Genomic DNA, 8,235 nt, shown 5'->3' on the forward strand with positions numbered 1-8,235 from the left:
GCGATTTGCCGAGGGCAAGAAAGATGAGGCTAATGTCGCTATTTCCAAGCGTCTTAGAGTTATGCCTTGAATAAGAACATCATGGCGCCACGAGGATTCTGCGCGACACATCGGACCGGTGAATGGCGGTCCCTGGGTATGACTACGATGAACGGAGGCGATGACCAAGTACTGGAGGAGGGGAAGAGGAGGATGATGGTGGCGTCTTCACAACCTCTCAGTTCAATTCCCTAACGCGGGGTTTACCAAGCACTGTGAAAGGGGGCTTTGGGACATGCTCGTTGGATTCGATTGTGACTCCGACCATGAGGACGAAGCTCAGTGATCGTACGGGCATGCTCTGTTCATGGTACGGGAGTGACAAACAGTGTGAGGGAGAGCCATGCGAGTGGGGAAAGGGGGAGGGGATATCCTAGGTGCCAATGATGACTTTATATGCATGCAACACCCTGTACCATCGATGTGGCACCCATCCATGTCCATGGTGTTGGGAAACATAGTAGAAAACAAAAAAAATCACCCTACGACCACCCAGGAACAATATGAAGATGCATATAGAGTTTGGATCAACGATCATTACGGACTACGAGAGTGCAGCGAAAGTAGATGAGTCAGTGTAGATCGTACTTGGAGTCCCTCGAGCGTCGATGACAATCCCGCGAACTGCCCTCGAACGATCCCTCGAACAGAACATCGAAAGCACGACCTCTCTACTTGGTTACAAGCGTACAGTCTTCATGATCCGGCAGCGCTTGGCCGTCCAGAGCTAATCCTCGTCGGAGAATTAGAGGGATGAGATTAGAACCACACGGGGCTTCTAATTATGAGGATTGGAGGTGGCTGGGACAAGCTCTAATTAGTCAACTAGGCCCAACTAGAACTAGAATTATATCAACTAGAGGAGGCTCCAAAACTTGAATATCTCAATTGGGAACCAAACCTCCACTATATATAGGTTAGAGGGGAGAGGGAGGGCTGCCACCAAGGAGGGGAAACCTCCTTGGGGCGTCCAACTAAGGGGAGGGGGAGTAGGACTCCTCCCCCATTGATATTAAATTAAATATATACTTGTTCTAAACATTTTTAGAGCATTATATATATAATTTGACACCCCCGAAATTTTTTTCCACCTATATATGTTAATCGGTAATACCCGGTATTACCCGATATTCACCGAAACCCTTCTGGTGACCTAGAAACGCTTCGGAAACATTTTCCACCTATATATGTTAATCGGTAATACCCGATATTCATCGAAACCCTTCGGTGACCCAAAAACGCTTCCGGAACCTCTCGGAACTATTCCAGATATTAATGAAACAATTCCATCAATATATTCTCATCACTGATGTCACACTAACACTCAACAGATCATGATTACTTTAAGCTTGTGACCCCGTAGGTTCGGTAAATCATAGACATAAACGAAACCCCTTCGTTCAATGACCGATAGCGGAACCGTGGACATCCATATCGGTCCCTATGATTACATGAATGATATTCTAGTGAATCTTAGGTTATCATGTGGTGTTCCATTTGCTTCGCGATATTTTACAAATCCTGGTGTGCATCGGTATCCTCCTGAGTCATCTTCATGCTCACTACAACATTGCTCCCATTACCAGTTTTGTTCTTCTTTCCTGTTAACGTGTTTTGGCATCCCTGTGATGTAATCACCTGTGTCTGGCCAGACGATGATGGATGCCGTCACACCGAGAGGGCCCTAAGAATACCTCTCTATCGTCGGAGGAGAAAATCCCACTCTCGAGCTATCCAGTTACTTGTCAAACTTTTCGGCTAACCTGCAAGTTGTCGTTATGATCACCTTGTTACAGAAGACGTTTGAGCAATCCCAAAGCCCACCATCTGGTAGAAAGTGACCTAGACACTCTCATGGTCTGAGGAACTAAAACACATGCTAACACTCTATGTTATAACAAATGATTTTAGATGATATAATCACAAAGTATAACATACAAGTTTGGGTCGATTCAATATGATCATTCTTCTAATGCCATACCCTCAATGTTGTTTTAGGACTATCGTTACACTTAACGATATCCTAAGATCCAGAAAACTTGATCATCAACAACACTTGATCCAGTCTTAGAGGCGAGACCGGGAACCTAATGTTTACCGTTTATTATTTCACACGTGCATATGAGTTTTCCACTGAATCGCATATTCCAGGATCATAGTAGTTATAACATGAAATATAAACTATTAATTATGAATATGGAAATGTAATAATACAAATATTATTGCCTCTGGAAATGTAATCGCATATTCCAGGAGGCCGCGCGGCAAGAAGAAGGGTCACCGGCGAGGAGGCGGCGCTGCAAGAAGAAGGGTCGCTGGCGAGGAGGCGCCGCTGCAAGAAGAAGGGTAGCCGGCGAGGAGGCAGCGCTACAATAAGAAGGGTCGTCGGCGAGGAGGCTGAGCTTCCAGTAAGCAGCAGTGAAGGTTTGAACTTGGAAAGCAAGGAGGAACAATGGAAATGTGGCTTTTGGTAGGAGGGAGGGGGCGGGGAGATAGATATTTCCGCGGTGGCAAAAAATTTCGCTCGGTGCCGTGAGAAACTGGTGCGCAAGTGTGGTTCAAGCGGGGGCGGTGGACTATAGACAATGAAGCTTCCTGCGTAAGCCAGACAAGACGGTGCACCAAGATATTTTATATCGCACCCGCACGATTCTTTCTAGTAAACTGTTTGTGGTATACCTGATTTTTTCATTATGTTTTGAAAGACAAAATGGTGTTACAGAGGGAAAGGATGGTGTTTAAATTGCTAGAACATTTACGTACAGTGAACATGCAACTAGTACATGAGTGTCGTGTTTAAATTTGGAATTATTCCGGGTTCGTTTGGCATTTTTATGCATTAATTGAGTTTTTGGGCATTTAATGTGCATACTTCAAATTTGAACTACAAGCACATGCTCCAATGCACCAACGTTTGTTGAAAAATCACATGTGTGTCTTTGGGTGAATTTATAGGTCCCATGCAAGAAATGAGAATGAAATTCAAATATCTGGGCATTGTGGCTTGGCCGGAAAGATTGAGAAACTTAGTTTTTAAATTTCTGTAAATCCAAAACATGCCTGAAAATCATGAAACTTGGCATGGTGTCATGACATGGCTCCAAGATGCTGCGGTAAATTTTTTGACCGAATTGGGACATGCTTTAGTGTAAGCTTCTTGCAAACTGGAGCTTCCCTCAAGAAGGCTCGTGGTTCCGAGAGGGAACGTGTCACCTCCGTGTGCGAAACGAGATACGTACACTGCCTTCTCCCGCCTTAATTTTTTTACACAGGCAGATTAGACCAAATAGAAGTATCGTGCTCAATTTTGGAATTATTCCGGGTTCATTTGGCCTTTTTTATATATTAATTGACTTTCTGGTCATTTAATGTGCATAATTCAAATTTGAACTACAAGCACATGCTCCAGTGCACCAAAGTTGGTTGAAAAATCACATGTGTGTCCTTGGGTGTATTTATAGGTCCCATGCAAGAAATGAGAATGAAATTCAAACATCTGGGCGTCGTGGCTTGGCCGGAAAGATTGAGAAACTTGGGTTTTTAAATTCCTGTAAATCCAAAACACGCCTAAAAATCAGGAAACTTGGCATGGTGTCATGACATGGCACCAACATGTTGAGGTAAATCTTTTGGCTGAATTGGGACAAGCTTTGGTGTAAGCTTCTTGCAAACTGGAGGTTCCCTCAAGAAGGCTTGTGGTTCCGAGAGGGAACGTGTCACCTCCGTGTGCGAAACGAGATACATACACTGCCTTCTCCAGCCTTAATTTTTTTACACAGGCAGATTAGACCAAATAGAAGTATCGTGCTAAATTTTGGAATTATTCCGGGTTCGTTTGGCCATTTTTATACATTAATTGAGTTTCTGCGCATTGCATAATTCAAATTTGAACTACAGGCACATGCTCAAGTGCACCAAAGTAGGTTGAAAAATCACATGTGTGTCCTTGGGTGTATTTATAGGTCCCATGCAAGAAATGGGAATGAAATTCAAACATCTGGGAGTCGTGACTCGGCCCGAAAGATTGAGAAACTTGGTTTTTAAATTCATGTAAATCCAAAACACGCCTGAAAATCATGAAACTTGGCATGGTGTGTCATGACATGTCACCAACATGCTGCGGTAATTTTTAGGCCGAATTGGGACAAGCTTTGGTGTAAGCTTCTTGCAAACCGAAGCTTTTCTCAAGAAGGCTCGTGGTTCTAAAGGGAACGTGTCACCTCCATGTGTGAAACGACATACATACACTGCCTTCTCCCGCCTTAATTTTTTTACACAGGCAGATTAGACCAAATAGAAGTATGCTACTAAATTTTGGAATTATTCCGGGTTCGTTTGGCCTTTTTTATACATTAATTGAGTTTCTACACATTTAATGTGCATAATTCAAATTTGAACTACAAGCACATGCTCCAGTGCGCCAAAGTTGGTTGAAAAATCACATGTGTGTCCTTGGATGAATTTATAGGTCACATGCAAGAAATGAGAATGAAATTCAAACATCTGGGCGTTGTGGCCCGGCCGAAAAGATTGAGAAATTTGGTTTTTTAATTGCTGTAAATCCAAAACACGCCTGAAAATCATGAAACTTGGTATGGTGTCATGACGTGGCACCAAAATTATGTGGTATTTTTTTGGCCGAATCATGACAAGCTTTGGTGTAAGCTTCTTGCAAACCGGAGCTTCCCTCAAGAAGGCTCATGGTTTCGAGAGGGAACATGTCACCCCCGTGTGCGAAACAAGATACGTACACTGCCTTCTACCGCCTTAATTTTTTTACACAGGCAGATTAGACCAAATAGAAGTATCGTGCTAAATTTTGGAATTATTCCGGGTTCGTTTGGCCTTTTTTATACATTAATTGAGTTTCTGCGCATTTAATGTGCATAATTCAAATTTGAACTACAAGCACAAGCTCCAGTGCACCAAAGTTGTTTGAAAAATGACATGTGTGTCCTTGGGTGAATTTCTAGGTCCCATGCAAGAAATGTGAATGAAATTCAAACATCTGGGCGTCGTGGCTCGGCCGTAAAGATTGAAAAACTTGATTTTTTAATTTCTGTAAATCCAAAACACGCTTGAAAATCATGAAACCTGGCATGGTGTCATGACATGGCACCAACATGCTGTGGTGATTTTTCTGTCCGATTTGCGAAGGCGCACACATTAACAATCAACAAAGTCATTTTCAAACAAGTGCTGTCATGTTACAAATCGGAAACACAAGTATTATTGAAACCGTGGGCGTTCTACTTACCATTTACGTGCTGCTACACGTCCCTTTTTTTATTGGCTAGGAGGTACCGTGCGTGGTAGCTATTTGAGTACGGGAGGCGTGGGATTAGACCCCTGCGTGTGCTCATCGAGAGGAGAGCCCTTTGACCGCTACCCGCCGCGCACCTCCCTCCCAACGTCTCCATTAATGGCGCCCGAGCCCCTGTTCTACGGCGTGGCTATGTGTCTCACTGGACTGAGATTTAAGAGAGAAAAATGAAAATCTAAAAAGAAAGTTTTGCACGGATCTTGATGTAAGATCTGACGGACCTATATAGCATTGACTGCGACTTATGGCAAGCATGATGAATATAAGGACAATGGCAGTGGATACTAATTGTCTTACATATTTAGGAACATAATTAAAAAAAGCCACATGCCGCGATGCCCCAAATACACAAGGGCAAAAGAAGAAGGAAGACAACGATCTGGCTCGCTGATCTCTATGTTGCTACAGGCCGCGGGAACTAGTGTTCGCAGCGAGCGGTGATGAGCTCTTTCTTGTCCTCAAGATGCTGCTTGAGAGCATCCATGGATTCCTCCACCAGCCTTTTGCGCTCGATGTGCAACATGACATCCTCATCCATAAGTTTCTCGACGATGATGTCGGTCCTATTCAACAAGGCAGCGGTCTCCTCCTGCTGCTCCGCACTTCCGACGATCTTCGCCCTCAGCAGGTCGCGCTCGGCTCGGAGCTTCACATTGCTCTCATTTAGTTGCCAAATGACGCTGGCAAAAGAGGCTTTCATGTCGTCCTGCAACCTCACCCAGCCAGAGATCTAATCCATCTGGCTATGGACGATCACATGCATGCGCCTGTAAGAGTCCTCGCCTGCCCGCGGGACATTTTCCTAGGCTTCCGCGGCGCGGGAGGACATCTCTGCTGCATTCGCAGTGCGGCGGGACATCTCTTCTGCTTCTGCAGCGCGGCCGGACCAGTTTACCGCATCGACGGCGTGGCAGGACCTGCGTGCTGCTTCGGCAGTGCGATGGGACCTATGTGTTGTTACGGCCACGCGACGGGACATCTCTCGTGCTTCCGCTTCCATGCTCGCATCTCCCTGGTGGTAATCTCTCGACCTAGAACTCACACTGGCCATGGAAGACGCAAAGGGAACGATGATGAATGACTTTGTTTTTGTGGATGAGGAGTTGAGGAGGAATGTGCAGTCATCTTGGAGTAGTAGTATTTATAACCGAGTAGTAATACACTCCTAAGTGGGAAACCATTTAGGTTTTGATCGGTGTGAACATGTTTGCAATTTGGAATGTGACGGGACACATGCTCCAAATTTACTCATGGTTATAAGCGCGGCACTATTCCCGGCCACGTTATGCCTTCTCGGCCACGTACGTGGCGTTTGCACCATAGGGTGCACTACAATAGGCAATGTCAGCACACAACTTGTTTCAGCAACCGTGCGTGCTTGTTATTACCATCGCGCACGCTTCTTTTAATTAGAATGTGTGTGCCCGTCTAGCACACACACGTTGATCTATCTAACTGTTTCATTTTGTTGTGGTTAATCGCAAACAGTTCATCCATGTGAAGTGTACGCCATCAATCACAAACACTTTGATATGGCTGACACGTTTCTGTTCTATTACCTAATCGCAAACAGTTAATCCTTCTGAATCATATGCCCTCAATCACACACACCTTGATCTGGCTGACCATTTCTTTTGTGTTGCCTAATCACAAACAGTTTATCCGAGTGAATTGTATGATGTATATCACACACGCCTTCATCAAGCTGCCCATTTCTTTTGTTCCGCCTCATCGCAAACAGTTCATTGGACTGAACCGTATCCCCTGCATCGCACACGCAACTAAAATCTGAACCGTGTTTGATGGCTCCGCCATCGCAAACATTTTGCACCTTTTTTGACAGTTATTTTACACCACCGTTTGCGATTATTGCATCACACAGAGTTTTGTTAGCACTTTGCACAGTGTCGCGTTAGCAGCATCCTGCGGTAGTGATTCCTCTGACTATGAGATTATGAAACTCCCGAATACCGGAGGAACACCTTGTGTGGTATCAAACATCACAATGTAACTGGATGATTATAAAAATGCTCTACAGGTGTCTCTGAAGGTGTTTGTTGAGTTGGCGTAGATCGATATTAGGATTTGTCACTCTGTGTATCGGAGAGGTATCTCTGGGCCCTCTCGGTAATGCACATCACTATAAGCCTGGCAAGCAATATAACTAATGAGTTAGTTGTGAGATGATGCATTACGGAACGGGTAAAGAGACTTGTCGGTAACGAGATTGAACTAGGTATGAAGATACTGACGATCGAATCTCGGGCAAGTAACATACCGATGACAAAGGGAATAACGTATGTTGTTATGCGGTTTGACCGATAAATATCTTCATAGAATATGTAGGAACCAATATGAGCATCGAGGTTCCGCTATTGGTTATTGACCGGAGATGTGTCTCGGTCATGTCTACATAGTTCTCGAACCCGTAGGGTCCGCATGCTTAACGTTCGATGATGATTTGTATTATGAGTTATGTGTTTTGGTGACCGAAGTTTGTTCGGAGTCCCTAATGATATCACAGACATGACGAGGCATCTCGGAATGGTCGAGAGGTAAAGATTCATATATTGGAAGGTTGTATTCGGACATCGAAATGGTTCCGAGTGATTCGGGTATTTTTTCGGAGTACCGAGGGGTTATGTACCGGACCCCCCCCCCCCGTGGGGAATATTGGGCCTACATGGGCCATAGGGGAGAGGGGAGGCAGCCCACAAGGGGTAGCCACACCCCCTTCCTATAGGGAGTCTGAATTGGACTAGGGAGGGGGGCGCTCCCCCCTTTCCTTCTCCTCTTCCTCTCCCTTCCCTCTTTCCCCCCTCTAGAAAAGGAAAGGGAGTCCAACTAGGATTGGGAGTCCTAGTTGGACTCCC

The sequence above is a fragment of the Triticum dicoccoides genome, chromosome 2A, assembly GCF_002162155.2.
Source record: "Triticum dicoccoides isolate Atlit2015 ecotype Zavitan chromosome 2A, WEW_v2.0, whole genome shotgun sequence".
Lineage (NCBI taxonomy): Eukaryota > Viridiplantae > Streptophyta > Magnoliopsida > Poales > Poaceae > Triticum > Triticum dicoccoides.